The sequence below is a fragment of the Symphalangus syndactylus genome, chromosome 12, assembly GCF_028878055.3.
Source record: "Symphalangus syndactylus isolate Jambi chromosome 12, NHGRI_mSymSyn1-v2.1_pri, whole genome shotgun sequence".
Classification (NCBI taxonomy): Eukaryota; Metazoa; Chordata; class Mammalia; order Primates; family Hylobatidae; genus Symphalangus; species Symphalangus syndactylus.
The window spans coordinates 57,988,060-58,014,749 of NC_072441.2; the positions used below are offsets into that span (position 1 = coordinate 57,988,060).

General features: G+C 36.2%; 1 long non-coding RNA gene across 1 annotated transcript in view; it reads left to right on the plus strand.

Moving 5' to 3' along the window:
* LOC134733759 (uncharacterized) overlaps nucleotides 1-26,690 on the plus strand; it is a 179,838-nt gene that overhangs the window by 103,325 nt on the left and 49,823 nt on the right. The window contains exon 2 of the long non-coding RNA XR_010117365.1: nucleotides 18,391-18,435. This is a non-coding gene — a long non-coding RNA (uncharacterized lncRNA). The remainder of the gene's footprint in view (nucleotides 1-18,390; nucleotides 18,436-26,690) is intronic.

Sequence of the window (26,690 nt, forward strand, 5' to 3'; positions counted from 1 at the left end):
CAAAAAGGAGCTGGTACCATTCCTTCTGAAACTATTCCAATCAATAGAAAAAAGGGAATCCTCCCTAACTCATTTTGTGAGGCCAACTTCATCCTGATACCAAAGCCTGGCAGACACAACAAAAAAAGAGAATTTTAGACCAATATCCCTGAAGAACATCGATGTGAAAATCCTCAATAAAATACTAGCAAACTGAATCCAGCAGCACATCAAAGTGCTTGTTCATCACAATCAAGTCCGCTTCATCCCTGGGATGCAAGGCTGGTTCAACATACGCAAATCAATAAATGTAATCTATCACATAAACAGAACCAGCAACAAAAACCATATGATTATCTCAATAGATGCAGAAAAGGCCTTTGACAAAATTTAACAGCCCTTCATGCAAAACTCTCAATAAACTAGGTATTGATGGAATGTATTTCAAAATAATAAGAGCTATGTATGACAAACCCACAGCCAATATCATACTGAATAGGCAAAAACTGGAAGCATTCCCTTTGAAAATTGGCACAAGACAAGGATGCCCTCTCTCACCACTCTTATTCAATAGAGTGTTGGAAGTTCTGGCCAGGACAATCAGGCAAGAGAAGGAAATAAAGAGTATTCAATTAGGAAATGAGGAAGTCAAATTGTCCCTCTTTTCAGATGACATGATTGTATGTTTAGAAAACCCCATCGTCTCAGCCCCAAATCTCCTTAAGCTGATAAGCAACTTCAGCAAAGTCTCAGGATACAAAATCCATGTGCAAAAATCAAAAGCACTCCTATACACCATTAACGGACAAAAATAGAGCCAAATCATGAGTGAACTCCCATTCATGATTCTTACAAAGAGAATAAAATACCTAGGAATTCAACATAAAAGGAATGTGAAGGACCTCTTCAAGGAGAATTACAAACCACTGCTCAACAAAATGAAAGAGGACACAAACAAATGGAAGAATATTCCATGCTCATGGATAGAAAGAATCAATATCATGAAAATAGCCATACTGCCCAAAGTAATTTATAGATTCAATGCCATTCCCATCAAGTTACCAATGACTTTTTTTCACAAAACTGGAAAAAAAAAAAAAAAAACTACTTTAACATTCATAGGAAACAAAAAAAGAGCCCGCATTGCCAAGACACTCTTAAGCAAAAATAACAAAGCTGGAGGCATCATGCTACCTGACTTCAAACTATACTACAAGGCTACCATAACCAAAACAGCATTGTACCGGTACTAAAACAGATACATGGACCAATGGAAGAGAACAGAGGCCTCAGAAATAATGCCACACATCCACAATCATCTGATCTTTGAAATGGGGAAAGGATTCCCTATTTAATAAATGGTGCTGGGAAAATTGGCTCACCATATGTAGAAAGCTGAAACTGGATCCCTTCCTTACACCTTATACAAAAATTAATTCAAGATGGATTAAAGACTTAAATGTTAGACCTGAAACCATAAAAATTCCAGAAGAAAACCTAGGCAACACCATTCAGGACATAAGCATGGGCAAAGCCTTCATGACTAAAACACCAAAAGCAATGGCAACAAAAGCCAAAATAGACAACTGGGATCTAATTAAACTAAACAACTTCTGCACAGCAAAAGAAACTACCAACAGAGTGAACAGGAAACCTACAGAATGGGAGAAAAATTTTTGCAATCTATCCATTGGACAAAAGGCTAATATCTAGAATCTATAAAGAACTCAAATAATTTTATAAGAAAAAAACAACCCCATCAAAAATTGGACAAAGGATATGAACAGACACTTCTCAAAAAAAGACATCTATGTAGCCAACTGGTCATCAGAGAAATGCAAATCAAAACCACAGTGAGATACCATCTCACACCAGTTAGAATGGCAATCATTACAAAATCTGGAAACAACAGGTGCTAGAGAGGATGTGCAGAAATACGAATATTTTTACACTGTTAGTGGAAGTGTAAATTGGTTCAACCATTGTTGAAGACAGTGTGGTGATTCCTCAGGGATCTAGAACTAGAATTACCCTTTGACCCAGCCATCCCATTACTGGGTATATACCCAAAGGATTATAAATCATGCTACTATAAAGATCCATGCACACGTATGTTTATAGTGGCACTATTCACAATAGCAAAGACTTGGAACCAACCCAAATGTCCATCAATGATAGACTGGATTAAGAAAATGTGGCACATATACACCATGAAATACTAAGCAGCCATAAAAAAGGATGAGTTCATGTCCTTTGCAGGGACATGGATGAAGCTGGAAACCATCATTCTCAGCAAACTATCAGAAGGAGCGAAAACCAAACAACGCATGTTCTCACTCATAGGTGGGAATTGAACAATGAGAACACTTGGACACAGGAAGGGGAACATCACACCCCGGGGCCTGTCAGGGTGTCAGGGCTGGGGAGGAATATCATTGGGAGAAATTTGTAATGTGAATGATGAGTTGATGGGTGCAGCAAACCAACATGGCACATGTATACCTATGTATCAAACCTGCATGTTGTGCACATGTATCCGAGAACTTATTATAAAAAAAAAAGTAAAGGAATAAAAGAATGGCTACTCCATAGGCAGAGCAGTGGCATGAGGTGTTCAGCTGAGTATACATATAGTTATTTGTTGATTATATCCTAAACAAGAGGTGGGTTATTCAAAAGTTTTTCAGGAAAGGGGTGAGCAATTCCCAGAACTGAGGGTTTCTCCCCATTTTAGATGATATAGGGTAATTTCCTGATGTTTCCATGACATTTGTAAACTGTCATAGTGCTGGTGGGAGTATTATTTAGCATTCTAATGTATTACAATTAGAGTATACTGAGCAGTGAGGATGACCAGAGGTCACTTTCGTTGCCATTTTAATTTTGCCAGGTTTTGGCTGGATTCTTGACCAGATCCTGTTTTATCAGCAAGGTCTTTGTGACCTATATCTTATGCTGACCTACTGTCTCATCCTGTGGTGAAGAATGCATAACCTTCTAGAAATGCAGCCCAGTAGGTCTCTTCATTATTTTACCCAGCTCCTATTCAAGATGGAGTTGCTCTGGTTCAAACACTCTTGACAATTCCCTCCTCCCACTGTATCTGTACTACCTCCCTAAGTCTAACCTTCCCTTTGCAATCCGTCCTGCTACTAATGATTCCATTATCTATTCATTTACTTGGGCCAGATAATCTTCCTTGATTCATCCTTTTCCAATATTTCTCACATCTCCTTCATCACTGTTCTTTCCTGAAGCCAATTTTTGCTAATTATTACAATAGTCTCTTTCTTAACTTCTGGTATCTAACATTTCCCCTGTTATACATTCTATACTTTGCAAACAGGCTAATGTTTATCAACTTTATACCTGATCATGTGTCTCCCCTGATTAACTCTTTTATAATTCTCCATTACCTTAAAGAGAAAATATAAATGAAACAGCACAATATAAAGAAACTTCATAATTAAACTTTTCATCTTTGTAGCGTTGGTGTCTTCTAGCCACACAAATATTTCCAGTGCCTACAATTACTTTAATTTTCTAGATCCTTGTACATGATTTCTGCTAAATAAAATTTCCTTTACCTAGCATATTTTTCTCACCCTTAATATTTTATTGCAGATCAGCTCAAGTATCATCTTTTTTGCAAAGGAACTGCTTGTTCTCTCTACCTCCTTTTCTCCCCCAACAAACACATTTTTAATTACGTGTCCTTCCTACATGGTTCCGAAATACTTCTTTGATTATTTTTACTCTTATCCCTCTACACTGCAGTAATTGATCTCCAACATTAGTCTGTGAGGTCTTTGAATACATGGAGCCATATCATATTCATATTTATATGTATTGTTGAATGAATAGAATAATGAGTGGATATATCAAAATGTAATGCAGTAAAATTCAAAATGTCAGGCAGACCTTTAAATTAATACAAAATATAAGCAATCAGAGTATAATGTTGATTTTAACACAACACATTGTAAACACATTTTATGAAATAGAATGACTTGTATTTACATATGCAACTAAAGGAGTTTTCCTGTCTGAAGAGAAAAAGAGCAGTTTTTGATTTTTTGTTTTGCACAGTTAACAAAATGGGTTCATAAGTAGAAAAATTCTTCCTAACAATAATCTAACCTTGATCGCCCTAGACCTCTATCTCCACTTATCTGTTAATAGCTAACTCACACATAGCATGAATATAGCAGAATTCCATGCCCTTTCAATGCAAATCTGTCAATTTCTTAATTTTTTCAACTCATTAAATTGCACAATGATTTATTTAATTGCTCAAGTAAAAATTCTAACAGTTTTATATGTACCTAGTTTTCCCTTAACCCTGGCATGCATATTTAATAAATAATTATGGATTATTAATTGTCTTATGGCTGGAGATAGACACAAAGGTAATATAACAGTTATAATATCAAGTTACTGGGTCCAGATTAGTATAATAAGGACTACACCAGAGGATTGTACAAAGTGCTTTGGAAGTGTAGAGGAAATTATATTCTACTCTGTCATGATATCTAACTATTTAAACCTTTACTGTGCTAAAAAGGAAAAACATATATGTATTTGTTGGGTGCTTACTGTATGCCAAACAAGCACTGTAGTTTAACATATTACCTCATTTAAGCTTTATAAACTTGTAAAGTAACATTATAATTCCTATTGAAGATAAGATAAATTGCTCAGAAATATTAAGTGATTGCTAAAAGTCACAGGACTGATTAAGGCTGAGAGCAAGAATTCAATTGAGGAATGATTAAATTGAGGAATAACACTAAAATGTCGTACTAAAAATAGTAATCTGTATACAGAAAGAGAAAGGATAATTTGGATGGAGAAAAAAAAGTAAATCATGTCTGAAGATGTCATATTTAGGAAGGATAGTAGTTTAGTTTAGCTATACTTAAGTGTCCTTAAAAATCTAGGTCAGAAAGATAAAAATCCTGAGCTGTATAACTCAAGTATTCTAAGAACTGGAGCAACCTAGAATAGTCAGAATGCTGTAATTCAGAATCTTTTTAGGACCCAAGGATCGCCATTGTAGTCTCAGCTGTTTATGTCTCACAGCAGTTTAAAAGGCTTATACGAGGTGGTTTTTATTTTAGAAAAAGAGCCATTATTTAAAAATGTAATGATTTGACTCAATGAAAGATTTAAAAAGTAAAGAACAAAGATTATAAATATATATCATGTATGTATTTATTTGACCACCATATACAGGGAATATCTGAATTTGCAGTGTGTACACTGTAAAGATTTAAGTGAGCAGGTATTTAAGCAGGTATTAACATTAATTATGTGATAGACTGTGGTATTTGAGATTTCTAGTTGACAGAATGTCAGTTGATATACAATTCCTTGAATATGTATTTAATAAAATAAGGCCAGCAATTTCAACAAAATAGAGTTATTTAGGTCTATGGATTTTTACATTGGCAGTTTACAGAAATTATATCAATGATAATGGAATAGATTGTGCCAATACCATCTGTTATTATTCAGAGACTTTAATTTCACAAATGAAAAACTAGTTGATAAAAGCATCAATGATAAGGCTGCTGAAAGATATTTCTCCTCCAGACATTACAATTCAGTTGTTTTCTTACTGCTTGCTTATCTTAGCTACAAGATAAGACACAATGCCTTTTATGACCATTTCCTTACTGAGCCTAATTTAGCATTTTCCATCACTTAACAAAGGGTATAACCAGCAAATCAATCCAATTGCGCACTAAGGAAATTTGCATCATGGCAACAGAAAGAAATGTCTTTCATTCCAGTGATACAATAAGAAAGATAATTGTTATAAAACATACATAATACCAGGCAAATGTACTAAAAATATGATTGGAAAATACCCAGATTATATCTCTCAGTTGCTGTCAAATTTGTTTTTTGCTATTTAATATTATTTCTATGTCATAATAACCTCTTTTTTCATTATCAATGTGATCAACTCTGCAGTTGATTTGATGCAATCACTAAGTCATGAAACGCGGCAGTGATGTTTTATTTTGCAGCCAGTGTATTCTACCTTTCACCATGTCTCTGAATTTCCAAACTTCTGTTCAGGATATTAGGGAGAATTAACACTCAAATATAGAATGGTAACTTCTTAGTGCTTTAAATACTGTAAGATATTTTATCTATTTATTTCATATTGTGAGATGCAAAACATTAAAGTAAAAATAATGTATATTCTGAAATCAGATCTCTCTGCATATAAAATTTGGTTCTATGACTATTCAGAAGCCTTTTAAATCTTGGTGTCTTGATCTGTAAAATGGAGAAAACAACTCCCATTTTTGAGGTGCTCCCATTTTTAGGGTTACCACAGCAACCTGCTGATCCAGAACCTGCTTGCCACTGTCAAATAGACCCACTCTGTCCCAAGACGTTTGCGTATCTTTGCCAAATGAGTTGATATTTTAATCATTGTTTTCTTACATGTAAAATGGACATTTTTGGCTGCGCATAGTGGCTCATGCCTGTAATCCCAGCACTTTGGGAGGCTGAGGTGGGCAGATCACGAGGTCAGGAGATCGAGACCATCCTGGCTAACACGGTGAAACTTTGTCTTTACTAAAAATACAAAGAATTAGCTGGGCGTGGTGGCGGGCGCCTGTAGTCCCAGCTACTTGGGAGGCTGAGGCAGGAGAATGGTGTGAACCTGGGAGGTGGAGCTTGCAGTGAGCTGAGATCGGGCCACTGAACTCCAGCCTGGGTGACAGAGCGAGACTCCATCTCAAAAATAATAATAAAATTTAAAAAAGGACATTTTTCTTCCAATATTTATTGAGTACTTCCAGTGACTTTGTGGAGTTTATAATCTAATAGGGAAATAATAACACCAAATATATAAGGTTATTTTGCATACTAAAAATAATACATATAAAACACTCAGTCACTAATAATTATTTTGTACAGTTGCTGGCTATTATATGACAGAATTGGTTTTTTTTGTTTTGTTTTGTTTTGTTTTTTGTTTTGTTTTTGAGTTGGAGTCTCACTCTGTCACCAGGCTGTAGTGCAGTAGTGCGATCTCGGCTCACTGCAACCTCCGTCTCCTGGGTTCAAGCGATTCTCCTTCCTCAGCCTCCATAGTAGCTGGGACTACAGGCATGCACTGCCACACCCAGCTAGTTTTTGTATTTTTAATACAGACGGGGTTTCGCCATGTAGACCAGGATGGTCTCAATCTCTTGACCTCATGATCTGAAATTAGAGATAAAAGTAGTGGAGTAGGTCTTAGTGAAAGAAGATAACTTTGGTAAAGGAGGAAAATAAAAGACAAGAAAAAAAAGGGACAGGTATGGCAATACAATGTGTGATGTTTCTAATCGCCTGTCCTAGAACAGAACGTCTGTATAAGAAAGTAATGGTAGAAAAAATAGCTTGAAAGAATGTGATTGCACTTCATGGAGGTCATGGAGTCTGTGCTTTATTACCCGGGCAACAGAGACTTATTCCTTCTGAAGTAATATTATCATGTGTAGAAATATGGTGAATGGTCAATTACATTTCACTTCATTCTACTTACAAGAGGTGGAATTTTTTAGACCCTTCTCAGGTCAAATAATTGCAGGGGATACACACTTTTAAAATATAATTAATTAGTCCTATCACTGTTTTGTATATTGTAGATTTATTGTCTTCTGGTAAATCTCTCTCAGAAGAAAATAGCCTTGAGCAAAGTTAGACCCTTTCTGCATAGTAAACTGTTGTTTACTTCTACCTGTCTCTGTTTTATCGTATCTGAAAATATAAAGCTGCAACTTCAAAGTCATTAGGAATAGAAAGTCTGTTCTATACTTGAATATCCTTCATATAAAGTGCACTCCAGAGGAAGAATTTAATGATTATAGCACCAGACTGATGCTCTCAACACCCCTGAAATTTTGGCATGAAGGTCATTCTACAAGGACTTACTAGAAACAGAGGCACACAGCTCCATTCAAAACTCAGAGTAAGCCCCTCAGTAGGTTGCTTCCATAGGTGAATCTGATTCTTAGTCTTGTTTCTTTGTCAGGCAAACATCTCTCTTGTTTTATTTTAAGTCTTATATTGTTGCAGACATCAAAAGGGAGAAGTTTAGATATAAACATGCTCTGCCTCCAAGAAGAAATCTACTACGTTTGCAGTACAGATCAAGAAACTGGATTTCTATTTTCAATCTCGCAATTAATTAGAAAAGTTGAACGCTGTTAGCTCAGCAAGTCACTTCCTTCCTTTACAGAGTAAATGGAAAAGAAGTATTTCAATGACTGATGCAAAGATATAAGGATTAGTGCCTATGCTATAAACAAAATGTGCTCTGTCCAGCTTCACTGAAGTTGCAGTTATTATATTTGTATTTTATGCTTTCTCCTCACTGTATGAAGCATTAAGTTGCCCAGTTTTAAAAAATATTTCTAATAATAATACCTAAACTATTACCTAAAGAGGAGCTATATCCCCTTAGCAAAAAAAGAGATTTTAAAAAAATGAGCATGCTGAGAAAAAAATAGCAGACAAAATTAATCAGGAGAGATGAAATATAACTGGAAAGATTTAGAACACTATTCCAAGGTAGACCATAGATGGCTTGAGGACACAAAAGCAGATACATCAAGATAAATAAAACTTCCTGAACCCTGCCAATGTCAGTAATACTAAATTTATAATTACAAGTTAATTGTGCTGTTTTACCATCTAATTCTGACTTGATTAAATTTTTAAAGACTATTATACTCAAGCTCACAATAAAGCAACTCTTACCAGATACATAATATTCTAACAAATAGAATCTTACTCTATTTGTTCCTCAATGAGTGATTATCCCCAAACCCTACTATTTACATTTGCATTTTAGCCTGTCATTGCATTTAGGCTCACAGAAGTAGCTGGCCATGAAGGTAGTAAGCTTTGGAAAACTTTTTTTTTTAAATATTTTCCAGGTGATTTAGAAGTATATAAGATCTCGTGTGTTAAAGCAGGAAATTTCTAAAACTCTAATTTCTTCTAGTAATTGCATAATAAAATAAAATTTAAAAAATTAAAAATAAACCTTGACTGAGTCAATACAATAAATGTAATATGAATTCTCTCAAAAATGTATGCATATATTTGTCTGTTTCTCTACATATATGCAGTGTTAAATGATATTTGAGTATCTGAAAGAAACCGTGTAATAGCAGAAGCTTCCCTGCAGTGAGGTTATAAAGCTGATTGTGTCTTTTAATCAACATCCTTAAATGTTGATCCGAGGAACACGAGAAACATTTGTAGTTGTTTTATTACTTCTATCTATTATTCTACCAGTAAATAGTCCCAAACCAGTTACTACTGAACATTACTGAATATAATTTTTGAATAATTTAGTATTTTACCATATTAACATTTCTGCTACAATCCTATTGTTTGTAGTCAATCTATCCTAAAATAAAAGAATGTAATTCCAGAATTTCCTGTCTAGACATTAAAAGAAAACAGGAATACATTATTGATAAAGTAAAAATGAGCTTACAAATTTTTTTTTGTCAGAGCTATTACCTATTGGCCTTTAAGACCATAATTATTTATCTTAGCCTCTGAGCAATACTTGTTAACATTTAGTATGTTTGCTAACAAAAATCAACATGTAATTTTCTCAAGTTTGGAAGCTTTTTATTAAAGGGTTAATCAATTGAATTTAAATTAACATGGGATAACCTCTGTAATCTTTACTAAATTATATTAACTTCAATTAATTCAGTTTCCTTATTGATAAGATGGAGAAATTGATACTGATCTTATAGGAAAGATCTGAGTATTTATTTGTTTTTAGGAACTTATATTGCCTGACAAACATTAATAATACATGTTTAATGAACATGTGTTATTTTTAGGAAATTAGTTTTGTATCTCTATATCATTATAGAGATAATTAACTTCCATTATCAGTAGTATATAGAATGACATTTCTAATTCTGGTAGACAATGTTCATCAAAATTTACCTTTTCATCCAGTTTTATCTTCTGTCTTATGTTATAAAACATTCTATCACCAGAGGCTTGTGTAAAAGCACATTATATTTTACCTAGGAAACATAAGTTTATATATATCTTAAAAAGGCTCCATTGGTTTCTTTGGATAATGTTGTGTTCTCAGCTCCTATTGCAGGCTTGGTACAAGCAAAAAATTGTAAGAACATTCCTTGTTTATTTTGTCTAATAATTTCTTTCAGGAGGCAGTTAGTATGGAGATTAAGAATATTACTTCTGGATCCAGCATTCCTTGTTTGAATGCTGGCATAGTAACCTAAGCTCAACCTTCCTTAATTTTGTTTATGTAAAATGAGAATATTAAAAGGATCGATGTCATGAAATTATTTAAAAACTAAACAAGTTGAAATATATCCTGGAAGTAAATAAAGTAGAAGTGTTAACTTAGTTATTATCATTACATTGCTCAGTGTTCAAAAGTGTAATATAAGCCTTTTTTAAAGAGATTCCAACCCCTCTCATGTAAATATATCCTGGCCACTCCTAACTAGGAGGAATTGTGTATCTTAAACTGTTTCTTAAAAAAAGAAATATACAAAATCATTAAGAGCTGAAGTCGCAATGCAACCGAATACTCTATAATCTAAAGAATGAAAAAAAGCATCAAAAGAGCTATGGGATATGAGAATTAACTAGTCTGTGGCAATAGGAGGAAGACAAGGTCTCCATAAAAGTAGATTATAAGAATTCAGCATTTTTAAAATGAATTACTAAAGGCCGAGGGGAGAATAGCATGAGAATATATTATCTCTAAATGATTCAAATGCAGGGGGAGTTTGTAGAAACTCACAGGCTCTTTTTAATGATGGCCATTCTAACTGGTGTGAGATGGTATCTCACTGTGGTTTTGATTTGCATTTCTCTGATGGCCAGTGATGAGGAGCATTTCTTCATGTGTTTTTTGGCTGCATAAATGTCTTCTTTTGAGAAGTGTCTGTTCATGTCCTCTGCCCACTTTTTGATGGGGTTGTTTGTTTTTTTCTTGTAAATTTGTTTGAGTTCATTGTAGATTCTGGATATTAGCCCTTTGTCAGATGAGTAGGTTGCAAAAATTTTCTCCCATTCTGTAGGTTGCCTGTTCACTCTGATGATAGTTTCTTTTGCTGTGCAGAAGCTCTTTAGTTTAATGAAATCCCATTTGTCGATTTTGGCTTTTGTTGCCATTGCTTTTGGTGTTTTAGACATGAAGTCCTTGCCCACGCCTATGTCCTGAATGGTATTGCCTAGGTTTTCTTGTAGGATTTTAATGGTTTTAGGTCTAACATATAAGTCTTTAATCAGGAAACAACAGGTGCTGGAGAGGATGTGGAGAAATAGGAACACTTTTACACTGTTGGTGGGACTGTAAACTAGTTCAACCATTGTGGAAGTCAGTGTGGCAATTCCTCAGGGATCTAGAACTAGAAATACCATTTGACCCAGCCATCCCATTACTGGGTATATACCCAAAGGACTATAAATCATGCTGCTATAAAGACACATGCACACGTATGTTTATTGCAGCACTATTCACAATAGCAAAGAGTTGGAACCAACCCAAATGTCCAACAACGATAGACTGGATTAAGAAAATGTGGCACATATACACCATGGAATACTATGCAGCCATAAAAAATGATGAGTTCGTGTCCTTTGTAGGGACATGGATGAAACTGGAAAACATCATTCTCAGTAAACTATCGCAAGGACAAAAAACCAAACACCGCGTGTTCTCACTCATAGATGGGAATTGAACAATGAGAACTCATGGACACAGGAAGGGGAACATCACACTCCGGGGACTGTTGTGGGGTGGGGGGAGGGGGGAGGGACAGCATTAGGAGATACACCTAATGCTAAATGACGAGTTAATGGGTGCAGGAAATCAACATGGCACATGGATACATATGTAACAAACCTGCACATTGTGCACATGTACCCTAAAACCCTAAAGTATAATAAAAAAAAAAAAAAAAAAAAAAAAAAAAGAAACTCACAGGCTCTTCTCCATGGAACTCAGAGTTCTCTCAAAGAAGACTGGGGCAACACAAGATACAAGTCAATTCTTTCCTTGGTGATATAGGGCTGGAGGAGGAGAGGATTCTCTACTACCTACCTGGTACCTCTTCCACTAAAGAACAGAAGTATTAAGGGGTTTGGGGGAAAGAGCAGAAAACTCTTCTGGGCCCAGATTACTGGGGATCTGTCCCTGCTGCTGTCCAAGGTGCTAACCTGGGACCAATCTATAAGGTGCTAATTACATTGTATCCATTACTTGCATCAAAGGGATGCAGAAATATTCAATCTGTAACCAATGTCCTTTTCTAAGATTACATTATTGAGGACATGTAAAGGAGGGTTATCCCCCCTTTTTTTTTTTTTGAGACGGAGTCTCGCTCTGTCGCCCAGGCTGGAGTGCAGTGGCGCAATCTCGGCTCACTGCAAGCTCCGCCTCCTGGGTTCACGCCATTCTCCTGCCTCAGCCTCTCCGGGTAGCTGGGACTACAGGCGCCCGCCACCACGCCCGGCTAATTTTTTGTATTTTTAGTAGAGACGGGGTTTCACTGTGGTCTCGATCTCCTGACCTCGTGATCCTTCCGCCTTGGCCTCCCAAAGTGCTGGGATTACAAGCATGAGCCACCGCGCCTGGCCTATCCCCCTTTTTTCTTATTCTTCTGATCACATTGTTCCAATAAATGAGGTATTGGTTTCAGAATCTAGATGTCAGCAATATGTGCTATAATCTCTCCATTTTAGGTTAGTGAGAAAACTAGAAATAGGATTAATTATAAGCCTAAAAATTGGAAAGATAGCTGAGAGCTCTAAGCAAGTATTTAGACATATTTATGTTTCTCCTTTACATTTGCGATACTACTTTTTCTTAAAATATATCATTGTTTTGGAATAAGCAAATTTCAAGGAGTGAGATTTCAAAATAACTTGCTACTTATTACCATTATGGCCACTAGCAATGTGTGAATGTACTAATTTCATTCCAAACTCTCTAGGATTTGATGTCAAAACAAGGGAAGTATTTGACAAGTCTTTGACAATAATTCAGAAGAATTTCACATAAAATAATCCAGGGTAATTTTTTTAAATTAAGTTCTCTGAAGTTTTAGGGGAAAAATAGTGCCAAAATAAATTCACAGCAAACCACTAAACTAATGCTAAATTACTTCTCTTTCATTATTCATCATTATCTTCATATTTCCTCTTCCTAGATTCTATGATGTAACATTTTCTTACAAATACTATTAATAATTTTTACCCTTGCTAGTTAATAGTATTGAGTTGACAAAGCCTTAAGTTAGGTTAAGCCCAACAATCTGCTCTCAAGAAACTAGATATTAGCTAAGAACATATTAAAACAATATTAGCTAGTCTCTTTAATTTCGTGGCCATCAGTCTCATATTGGCATTCAGCACTAACACATTATAAAACTAAATTTCCTTAATATATTTACTTTCACATTTTCCACTTCTCGATACAGTCTCAGTTTTGTTTTCTGATAATAATATCATCTCTAGTCATTGATAAACTTAGATTATCTGGAAGTTCATTTTTTCCCCTTTTTGCAATTCAACAGGAAGCTCTCTTAGCTGGGCAGCAAGGAAGGCCTTTGGCTGATGTCACCATTTCTGGCAGGCCAGGCTTTACCCAGAGCCCTTGGTATGCACAACTTAGACCTCAGTTTGTGCACCTCCCAGTCTTCTTCAAGTTGCCTTGAAAACTTTCTTGTTATTTAGAAAATAGATGTTCTGTAGTCCACCTTAGGCTATACCTCTAAAAATGTAGCCCTATGTGTGTGGGTGGGGGGCAGGCATAGTCACTGTCTTGGAGTGCCCTCTGTCATGGGTCCACCTGCAGCCCTCACAGCCTTCTCTATTGGAACCATAGACATGCTGTGTATTGAACTTTACTCAGCCTATCCTGTGGAAGAATGAGAGGTTTGGGGAATTACTGCACTCTAACATGTTTCTGCTTATAAGTTTTTCCCCAATAAATGATACATTATATCTGCTGTATTCAGCCAAGTGTTTATAATGCCCTTGGATGACAACATTTTTTTTTATCGATAAAAGTAAGAAATAATAACAATCCTTTGGAAACTTACATATTATTTTTCTACCAAATCTAGTCTCTTTAATTTCATATGCTGCTCATACCCCTAGCAGTTTCGTTATACTGCTCATTAGCAGTTTAACCTTGCACTTGAAAGTGATATCTATATATAGAGATATCTATAGAGAGAGATATATCTATATAGATATAGAGATATCTATAGAGAGAGATATATCTATATAGATATAGAGATATCTATAGAGAGAGATATATCTATATAGATATAGAGATATCTATATAGAGAAATATATCTATATAGATATAGAGATCTCTATAGAGAGATATATCTATATAGATATAGAGATCTCTATAGAGAGAGATATATCTATATAGATATAGAGATCTCTATAGAGAGAGATATATCTATATAGATATAGATATCTATATATATATCTATATAGATATCTCTATATCTATCTCTATATTTCTATATATATCTATATATCTATATATAGAGAGAGACAGCGTGTGTGTGTTTGTGTGTGTGTGAGACAGAGACAGTAAGGTGAAACCATATCACTTTTTATTACCTACACAGAGAAGTCACATAACATCACTTCTTACATTCTCTTCACAGAGGCATTAACAAAATACCACTGAGTTCAAGTAGAGGTGAAATAAATCTATCTTTGGATGGAATTAGTAACATTATGTAGTTGCAAGTGGAAGCAGAAATATTGCTGTGGAAATTTTTAGAAAATGCCACAACTAATCTTTAACAACTAATATTTAGAGATCTATCTATATATCTATCTATATCTATCTATATATCTGTATCTATCTATCTGTACATATGTATACTATCTATATATCTATCTATATCTATCTATATATCTATATATATCTATATATACTATATCTATCTATATATGCTATCTGTCTGTCTGTCTGTCTATCTATCTATCTATCTATCTATCTATCTATCTATCTATCTATCTAATCTATCTATGTACTTACCCCTGTGGTTCAGCCACCCTGCAGTAAGGAAGCCCAGGGTATGTAGAAACAACAAGAGATCAACTTGCCCCAACTAATGTCAGCCCCCAACCAGTTTCATCCTAGAGACATGCTGTAATGGGAAAATTTCCCTTATGCCCCTCACAGGGCATGCAGTGGGGGTATGGCTTGCTTCTACAGTGCCTGGCTGCTCATGCCCCTAGGGGAGCATGCAGATGGGCAGGTTGTTGGGCTCTGGCCCCACGGGCAGCGTCTAGGGATAAGTGTTTACAGCTCCCGAAGCCCCAGTGGGCATGTGTTACAGTGTGTTTTTTCAGTTTTGCTGTCTTCAGGCTGCTTGTGTTAATCAGCTCAGTTAGACCCTCTGCCTTATTGCAAGGACAGAGGGTTTTCTGTATCCTGATTTCTTGCCTAGTGTACCAGAAAAATCAGATCAGATGTGAGCTTGGAGAATGAGGGCAAGGTTTTATTGAATGGTGGATGTAGTTCTCAGCAGATGGATGGGAGCCAAAAGGGAGATGGGAGCCAAGTGGTCTTTTCCTGGAATCGGGCCGCTCAGTGGCCCGGCCCTCCTCTGATCCAATTCACCTCGGCATCCACATCCTTCCACACATCTGCCGGTGTGTTTTTCTACTGGTGTGTTCCTCTTAAATGTCCAGCCACTTATGTGTTTTTTCGCTGGTGCGATCCTCTCGACTTCCAGCCACTTGTGTGTGTGCCCGCTAGGGTCTTGGGGTTTTTATATATGCATGGGATGGGCCGTGGCGGGCCAGAGTGGTCCTGGAAAATGCAACATTTGTCCTCACTTAGGTCTGTGGGCACAGGCCCGAGGGTGGAGCCCTCACCAGGGACCCTGCCTTTCTGTACCCAGAACTTCCCTGCCCCCCTCCCATATCAGTGTGAATAAGCATGCTTTCAGCTAATTCCAGCTCCAAGCATTTGAACCTCCCAGTTTGTGGTCATGCATATTATAGAGCAGAGCCAACCTATCCCAGTCATGATCTGTTCAAATTCCTGACCCACAAAATCCATGAGCATGGTAAATAACTGGTTTTTGCCAGTGAGTTTTGGAGAAATTTTCTGTTCGGGCATAGTAACTAGAACTTTTGTTTATAGTAACGAGTCACTGTAGGGGAACTCTACATTAAGTCTTTATTTATTTATTTATTTAATTTTTTGAGATGTTGTCTCACTTTGTCGCCCAGGCTGAAGTGCAGTAGTGCAGTCTCAGCTCACTGCAACCTCTGCCTCCCAGGTTCAAACAATTCTGCCTCAGCCTCCCAAGTAGGTGAGATTACAGGTGCCCACCAACATGCATGGTTAATATTTGTATCTTTTTTTTTGTTAGAGACAGGGTTTCACCAGGTTGGCCAAATTGGTGTTAAACTTATGACCTCAAGTGATCTACCCCAAAATGCTGGGAATACAGGCGTGAACCACCATGCCCGTCCAAAACTACTGTTTCTATTAGGAGTAAATTGATAGAAATATAGAAATTACAAGACAGAAGTTAAATAAACAAAGATATCATTCAGAAGTGCTGAAATCTACCTAATAGAATTTCTCAAAAAAGATAATAAAAATACACTGAATAATTAAAGAAATTATCTAGAAGTAAAGAAAGACTCTTCATTTAATTGGGATGTTTATTTATTATTATTTCTACAAATTATCCAGTTTACAAAGAAAATATATTAATGGTAACATTCTTCTTTGTATTTTTCTGTTTTAAAAATTTATTTTAACCTCCTCAGTAATCAGTATGTGCATTAATCTCTTCTCATACTGCTATGAAGAAATACCCTACACTGGGTAATTTATAAAGAAAAAGAGGTTTAATGGACTCACAGTTCCACATGGCTGGGCTGGGGAAACCTCACAATCATGGCAGAAGGTAAAGGAGGAGCAAAGGCACGTCTTACATTGCAGCAGGCCAGAGAGTGTGTGCTGAGGAACTGCACTCTATAAAACCATCAGATCTCATGAGACTTATTCATGAGTCTATCACAAGAACAGCATGATTCAATTACCACCACCAGGTCTCTCCCATGACATGTGGGAATTATGAAAGCTAAAATTCAAGATGAGATTTGGGTGGGAACACAGTCAAACCATATCATTCTGCCCCTGGCCCCTCCCAGATCTCATGTCCTCACATTTCAAAACCAACCATTCCTTCCCATTGGTCCCCCAAAGTCTTAATTCATTTCACCATTAACTCAAAAGTCCACAGTCCGAAGTCTTACCTGAGATAAGGCAAGTCTCTTTCACTTATGAGCCTGTGAAATCAAAAGCAAGTTAGTAACTTCCTAGATACAATATGGGTACAGGCATTGGGTAAATACATCTGTTCCAAATAGGGGAAACTGGCCAAAACAAAATGGCTACAGGCCCCATGTTAGTCCAAAATCCAGCAAGGCAGTCAAATCTTAAAGCTCCAAAGTTATCTTCTTTAACTCTATGTCTCACATCCAGGTCATGCTGATCCAAGTGGTCAGTTCCATGGCTTTGGGCATCTCTGCCCCTGTGGCTTTGCAGGGTACAGCTGCAATGCCAGTACCAATTTACTGTATTAGTCCATTCTCATACTGCTATAAGGAAATACCCAAGACTGGGTAATTTATAAAGAAAAAGAGGTTCAATGGACTCACAGTTCCACGTGACTGGGGAGGCCTCACAATCATGGTGGAAGGTGAAGGAGGAGCAAAGGCACATCTTACATGGCAGCAGATCAGAGAGTGTGTGCAGGGAAAATTCTGTTTATAAAACCGTGAGACCTCATGAGACTTATTCACTATCACAAGAACAGCATGGGAAAAACCCGCCCCCATTGTTCAGTCACATCCCACAGGGTCCCTCCTATGACATGTCAGGTTCTGAGAGCTACAATTCAAGATGAGATTTGGGTGGGAACCCAGCCAAACTGTATTGTATGTATTAAACATATATAGTTAAATTGAAATAAAAATTAAAAACAGGTGTGATGATTGTTAAAATATTTATAACAGAATGTTATATAAAATGTAATTTTGTTGAAACATCGTCAATTAGATTATCTTATTTTTTGAATCAAAACTAAAATGAAAAAATTTAAACCTCTTTCCCTTAGAATTCATAATATCTGCTATATTTATTGGCATTAATAAGAAAATTCATTTTATCCTTTAAAAAGTAGAATATTATCTATTCATAAATTATAAGACCTGTTTAAATTGTATATATTTTGGAATCTCTGAGTTTCTTGTATATAGATGTTTAAATCTCCCATTAGACTTGGAAGTTTTTATTAATGGCTATTATTTTTTGAACAGGTTTTCTATCCCTTTCATTTTTTTCTCCTTCTGGGACAACAAATGGTAAGTATTTGCTCACTTTATGATGTCCCTTATATCACATGAGCTTTGTTCATTCTTTTTTATTCTTTATTTTAAATTTTGTCTGGCTGGGTTATTTTAAAATATCTGTCTTTAAGTTCTGAAATTCTTCTACTTGATTTAGTGCATTGTTGAAGATATTGAAAGCCTTTTATAGCTAATTCAATGAATTCTTCAGTCCCAGAATATCTTGTTCTTTTAGATGATGTCTAACTCTTTGGGAAGTTTTAATTTATAATCTGATTGTTTTTCTAATTTCTTTGTATTTTTTTTTGGAATTCTCATTGTGTCTCACTGAGATTCTTTAAAATCAACATTTTAAATTTTTCTGAGACCTCATAATTTCTTTTACATTTGAATCTGTTGCAGGAGAATTACTATGTTCCTTTGGAAGTGTCATATTTTGTGTCATATTTTATTGTTTTTAATGTTACGTATAGCCTTACATTGATATCTGCATATCTGACATAATGACTGCTGTTCCAATATTTGAGTTTGCTTCTACAGGGGAATATGTAGGGAAGTTGTATCTATGGTATTGGTTTGGTAAGGCACTTTAGCTTTGATTCTGAGTGGATTCAGTAGTGTATTCTTCATATGATTCCTTTGACTATTAACAGCATTAGTGGTGCCTGGAATTTCCTCAGGGTACAGTTGTTAGTGGAGGCTGTGGTAAAATTTTACTGTAGATGGAGATATCAGGTGGGAAGCTCCTTGGGCCCTGGTGATGGCAGTGGTAGGCTGGGCATACCTATTCTTGGGTCCCAGGGGAGTGTACACTAGCACTAATGTTACCAGGTTTAGGATGGCCAATTCTTGGCCCTCGAGGTAGCTTGCTAGAGTGCCAGCAGTTGCAGCAGTGGGTTGAGTGGGTAAGCATATCCTAGGGCCCTTGGGCAGCAGGTTTGGTGTGGGTGATGGGGTGATGGCAGTAGCAGTAGCAAAGTAATGCTCTGGCTTTCAATGTGGTCTCTGCTGGTACTGGGAGTGACTGCAACAGGCTCGATATTCCAATCTCCTGGCCGCATGTGGGAAATGTGTTTGTGCCAGTTATGGTGGTAGCATCAGGTTGAGCGAGCCTGGCCTCAGGCGCCTGGATGAATGCTCAGGTGCCAATGCTGGTAAACAGACCTGGAAAATCCCCAGTTCTCTAGATGACATTCTTGGGCATGCAGGTGTGGAACTGACCTGGACAGGCTTGTCCTGAGCCAGCCATTTGTGTGTCAGGATATTGCCTGTGATAGACAGGGGTAAGGTGATCCCCACATCCTGACAGAATGCTTGGGCAGGGGTATAGTGGTTGTGCTGCATCCCTGCTACTAGAGAGAGTGGCATTGCTCTCATAGGTAGCAGCTATAAACAGATCTATGAGAAGCATGCACTTTGACCACAGGTGGCTGCAAGTAGGGTAGCCTGTTCTCAGGGTGCTTGTAAATATGTAGCAAACCTTCTCCTGGTTATGGCAGAATTGCTTCCAATAGCTCACACTTAGGATCTGGAGGCAGCCAGCATCAGTGCCCAGCTGCAGATGACAAATGTCATTGGGGTTCGAGGGATGGGAAGATGCTGGGGCTATTTGACTCCAGGTAAAGATGCAATATGATGAGGGTGTGGTTTTCAAGATGATGTCTTGCTGCAGCTGCTTTGAACTCATTCGCGGGGGGTGTTGGAACCCAGCATGAGCTCCCTGTCTGGAGCAATTCTTTTATATGGTATTCAGGAAACTTTCTATATAGTCTCAGGGACCAAGAGGGTCCTGGGACTCTCTCCTGGCTAGAATTGGAGGAGTCCACAGTAGAAATGTGTACACCGTGGGCCACTAACATACTGAGGCTTCCCCACGGTATGGAGCTTCTCCAAGCTCCCAGCCAATTCTGGCTGAAGAGGCTGACTAACCTCCCTCTCCTTCCTTGACTTAGGTGTTTCCTGTCATTTCTTTTGAATTTTAGCTTTCTTTTATGAGATTTACTTGAAGCGTGGTTATTTACTCACTATATTGTTTCTCCTTTGTGGAAGGGGTGATTATCAGATGCCTCTATTCATCCACCTTGAAGCCCTTCAATAAGTTATTATTTACAAAGAGTATGCCTTTTGCTTTAATGAGCTATTTTTTAAATAAGAAAAGTCTAAAAATAATCATTCGATCTTAGAAAAGACATGACAAATAGAAATGGAGATAAAGAATTTATAATAAATTTGTAATAAAAGCAATAAACAGAATAAAAAATTTGTAAATGCATGAATAGTACATTTAAAATTTGTTTTTAAATAATACTAAAAACACAAAGATCAGTAAATTTGTTTTTAATAGTACTAGAACATATAAAATCAGTAAAATATTTATAAAAAGAAAACAGATGACATTTTATATTAAAATAGGACAGGCACAGTGGCTCACTCCTGTAACCCCAGAACTTTGGGAGTCTGAGGCAGGCGGATCATTTGAGGTCAGGAGTTTGAGACTAGCCTAACCAACATAGTGAAACCCTGTCTGTACTAAAAATACAAAAAAATTAGCCAGTTGTGGTGGTGCATGCCTGTAGTCCCAGCTACTCAGGAGGCTGAGGCAGGAGAATCGCTTGAGAGGAGGAGGTTGTAGTGAGCCAAAAACTTGCCACTGCACTCCAGCCTGGGCAACAGAGAGAAAATCTGTATCAATAAATAATAAATAAATGAATAAATAATAAAAAACTTCAATCATAAAGATAATTTAAAATATTGAGGATATCATTGATATTCCAGCATGAATATTTGAAAATCTAGACAAATTAGATAATTTTTCAACAAAATACAAAAAGTCAAAATTGACCCAGTTAGAAATACTAAGTTTGAATAACGTAGAGTGAAATGAAGAAAGTTCTAGATACAGTTAACGTTGAAGATATTTTTCCTAATCTTAAAACATAAGTTTTGGCTGATAATCATACAAAGCTTCCTCTAATATTAGGATTACTTTAGCACTGAAACTTGGTAAGACAGTGAAAAATGAAAGTCAAAACTGTAGACTAATTTATGAATATAGAAGTAAACAAATCTAAATAAAGTAAGAGTTAATTGATTACAGTACTATATCAACAGGATAATATATAGATTGCCAAGGAGATTATTTTCAAATATTTAAATATTTTTTCACATTTAAAATTTACAAATATAATTTACTTAGAAATGTATGTAGAACCAAAAGTCCTGTAAGAAGCATTAATTTTAACTATATATCTAATGAAATAGTTTCATAAAACTATACAATTTCAGTCAAGCTTATAAAACAAAACCTAGACATTGGTCTAAAAAATCAACACTAAAATATCAGTCACAAAGAAATATGATTTCAATGCAATTTTTAGATAAAACTATCTTAAATTTCACATAGAAAAAAATGATGTCTATAATAGCTAAGAGTTCATGATTAAATTTTGAGAATTATAAAGCGTGAACTGCATCAGATGAGTTTCCGTGAGCAGGGAATGCTGTTAGCAGTTACACTAGTCTTGGTTTCCCTAGTAAATCTCATACCCATATAATTCTGTTGCAACACAACATGAGGATGATGACCACAAAGAAAAATATGCATGTTATTTGGAATGAGAAAAAATGGCCAGGGCACAGTAACTCATGCCTGTAATCCCAGCACTTTGGGAGGCAGAGGTGGGCAGATCATGATGTCAAGAGACTGAGACCATCCTGGCCAACATGGTGAAACCCCATGTCTACTAAAAATACAAAAATTAGCTGAGCAAAGTGACACACACCTGTAGTCCTAGCTACTTGGGAGGCTGAGGCAGGAGAACAGGTTTGAACCTGGGGAGTGGAGATGGCAGTGAGCCGAAAGCAGCCACTACATTCCAGCCTGGCGACAGAGCAAGACTCCGTCTCAAAAAAAAAAAAAAAAAAAAAGCATGAGAAAAAATGAAAAATGATGACTGATAATCGCAAATGTCCAATTCACCACATAAAATAATATATTGCTGTGAATTAAATATTAGCATGAAAAATGTGAAATAATAATATTAGGTTTACATGTCAGATAACTTTTTAATAAACTTGTAATGCTAGAGGCCTTCCTAGTATTTCTTTTCAGATCTATTTTTATAGTATACACTGAAAATATATAACTGATATTTTTCCAGCTGCTAGTTATTAATTTCACATTTAAATGTTTAGATTATACTATCCTTATCCATTTGAAGAAAATTGCGAATTTTTGTTGACTTTTTAACCTGATGCAGACTATGTTAATTTTTTTTTTTTTTTTTATCCTGGGCGTTTGGATATCTGGCTAGACATTTTGATTATTAACAAATAATATTTAATTCCCTCTGATGTAAAACAATTTAAAAAGCAAAAGGATAGCCCCTGCAGATGTGTATAAATTTGCTGTATTTTATCAATTGTAAGGAACATTTGTCTTTAAAATTTTTACATTTTTGAAATCAGAAGGAATTTTCAGTCAATGAGATATACTATTTGAATGGAGAATTTTTGTTTTTCTTTTTTTTTTTGAGATGTAGTCTTGCTCTTTTGCCCAGGCTGGAGTGCAGTGGCGCGATCTCGGCTCACTGCAACCTTTGCCCCCTGGATTCAAGTGATTGTCCTGCCTCAGCCTCATGAGTAGCTGGGATTACAGGCCACCATGCCAGGCTAATTTTCATTTGGAATCACAAAAGATCCTGACAGACAAAGCAATCTTGATAAAAAAAAGAATAATACTGGAGGCATTGCACTACCTGTCTTCAAATTATACTGAAAGCTGTAGTAACTTAACTGTGCAGTACTGGCATAAAAACAGACAAAGAAACAGAAAAGATAGCTCAGACATGAATCCATGAATTTATAGCCAACTCATTTTTGACAAAGGTACTAAGAAAATACATTGGGGAAGAAAGGACAGTCTCTTCAATAACAGGTACTGAGAAAACAGGATACCAATATCCAAAAGGAGGCTAGATCCTGTTTCTCACTATACATAAACATCAACTCATAATGGATGAAAGACTTAAATACGAGACCTGAACCTATGAAATTACTGGAAGAAAATTTTGGGGAAACACTATAGGATGTTGTTTAAGCAAAGATTTTTTAGAGTAAGACTTCGAAAGCACAAAAAATTAAAAGTAGGAAGATAGGATTACATCAATCTAAAAACCTTCTGCAAAGCAAAGGAAACGATCAACAAAGTGAAGAGACAAACTATGAATGGATGAAAATATCTGTAAACTATTCATTCAACAAGGCATTACAAACCAGAATACATAAGCAACTGAAATAGTTCAAATGAAACAATTCAAATGAATGTGCAGAAAGGGGAATTTTCATATATTGTTAGTAGAAATGTAAAGTAGTAAAGCCATTGTGAAAAACACTACAGAGGTTCCTCAAAAAAACTAAAAATAGAACTACCATGTGGTCTAACAATCCCACTACTGAATATGTATCCAAAAGAAAGGAAATCAGTATATCAAAAAGACATCTGCACCCCCAGTTGTGCCGTGTTTATTGCAGCACTATCCACAATAGCCAAAATATGAAATCAGCCTAAGAGTCCATCAATAGATGCATGGATTTTAAAAATGTGGTATAGATACATAATAGAATACTATTCAGCCATAAAAAGGAATACAATTCTGTCATTTGCAGCACCATGAATGAAACTGGAAGTCATTATGTTAAGTGAAATAAACCAGGTACAGAAAGACAAATATTGTATACTCTCATTTATATGTGGGAGCAATAAAAGTGGATCTCATGGAGGTAGAAAGAAGAGAGTTGATTGCCAGATCCTGGGAAGGGTAGGGAGAGAAAGGAGGATGAAGAGAAGTTAGTTAATGGGTACAAAAATACAATTATATAGAAGGAATAAGTTTTAGCATTTGATAGTACAGTAGGGAGGTTATGATGATCAATAATTGATTGCATTTTTCAAAATAGCTGGACCAGAAAAATTGAAATGTTACCCACACAAACTAAAGATAAATGTTTGATGTCATGGATGTCCCAATTAACCTGATTTGAATATTATATATTGTAAACATTTATCAAAACATCACATGTACCCCTAAAACTTGTACAATGTTTATATATCGGTGAAAAATATGGTTGCATTCCTCAGTCCTCTTTTCTGAAACAGATAATGAAATTCCAGGGAGGGGATAAAAGGCAATTGTGATTCTTTGGTAAGAAGTTTTCGGGCTGGGGACGGTGGCTCACACCTGTAATCCCAGGACTTTGAAAGGCCAAGGCGAGCGGATCACCTGAGGTCAGGAGTAAAGACCAGCCTGGCTAACATGATGAAACCCCGTCTCTACTAAAAATACGATAATTAGCTGGGCATGATGGCGGGTGCCTGTAATCTCAGCTACACGGAAGGCAGAGGCGGAGGAATCGCTTGAATCCGGAAGGCGGAGGTTGCAGTGAGCCAGATCAGCCATTGCACTCCAGCCTGGGTGACAGTGAGACACAGTCTCAAAAACAAAACAAAAAAAACAAACAAAGTTTTTTGGTCAGTTAAGGAAATCCCAGAGAGTTCCTCCCTGCACTTGGCAGGGAGAAACAAGAAAACAAGACAAGGTTAGAGTGAGAGACCTTAATCCTGAGGCTTATTTCTGAAACCTTTCAATTTTCAAAAGCACTCAGCATGTCCGTATGCCCTATTTTGGGGAATCATTTTTCGCACCCCAACAGCCCCAAGAAAGGCAGTTGGAGAAGAGCAGCGTCAACCACCTGTGTTCGACATTGCTTAAAAGAGAGCAGTCATTCTAAACACAAATGGGCCACTGTCCCCATCGCCAGATCCAGAGAAGAAAGAGATTTCTGCTGAAGGGAAAAAATAAATCATAAGAATAAAGAACATCAAAGCTCTTCTCAAAGAAACTGTCTGTAGTTGAAACATAGTGTAATAAAGTTCAAGCTTAGGATACTATTAAAAAACATTGGAGATTTTGATGATAAATCAAAATAAAGCCAGCAGTTCTATGGGAGCAACAAAATAAATCACAAGTCAGCAGTTTGCCACGGAAATCTAAGGACAGAAACAGCTAAGAACTCTCCTGTGGTCACAGTAAATATTGACCTTAAAAATATTTACATAAGGGGTCCTAAATTTAGTTTATGCTCTACAATTGTGTCTAAAATAATAAGGCAAGCAACTGGCAATTAGTGGTGTCTAATAGTTGGCTGTGATACCAAAAGAATCAGATAGCCTAACAGAGAGATTAGGAAAAGAGACAAAGAGAGTTCTGCTAAAATCACTGTTTTTCCATAGCTAGCATGTGCACAGGCAAGGTTGTATCCTCTGAGGGTTGACATCATAGGCCTTATCCTGTGGGGAAAATATACATCACTAAAGTAGTCAATCCAAGTCATTAAACTAATAAACAAGCAAATACAAATTAAGAGCAAATCCCAAGAGTGAGGGGGATCAGTATCCAGAGTTACTATATTATCTAAACTGTCTATTTTTTACGGAAAAATAGATATGTAAGATATATAAAGAAACATAAAACGGTGGCTCATGCATAGGAAAAAGAGTAGAAAATGAAAACTGTGAGAGGACCAGATGTTTGAGTTAGCAAACAAAGATGTCAAAGCAACCGTTATGAATATGTTCAGAAAACTAAAGGACGCCATGATTAAAGAAGCAATAGAAGGTATCACGATAATATATCAGCAAATGTAGAATAATAAATAAAAATTAGAAAATAGAATCACATAAAAATTCTAGAATTGAAAAGTAAAATATCTGAAATAAAACATTTATCAGAAGACTCAATGGTGGATTTAAACCAGCAGAAAAATCAGGGCACTCGAATATACATTGACAGTTATTTTACTACCTGAAAAGTAGAGAGAAAATAAAATAAGGGGAAATGAGAAGAGCATCAGAATGCGGAGCACGATTAAGCACACTAATGTATGAGTAAGAAGAGTATCAAGAAAGAGATAAAAAAGGAACAGAAAAAATGTTTGAAAAAATAACGCCTGAAAACTTCCCAAATTTGATAAATATAAACTTACACATCCAAGAAGCTCAATAGATAAGTAGGATGAACACAAAAAGAGCCGTAAATAGATACATAATAGCAAAACTAAGACCAACGATAAACAGAAAATATTGAAAATGAAGTGAAAAGTAATTTTATGTACAAAATAACCCGTTTAAAAATTACATATGGCTTTCCACCGGAAACAACAGAAGTCAGAGACAGATGAAATATTCAAAGTGCTGAAAAAATAAAAGGTCA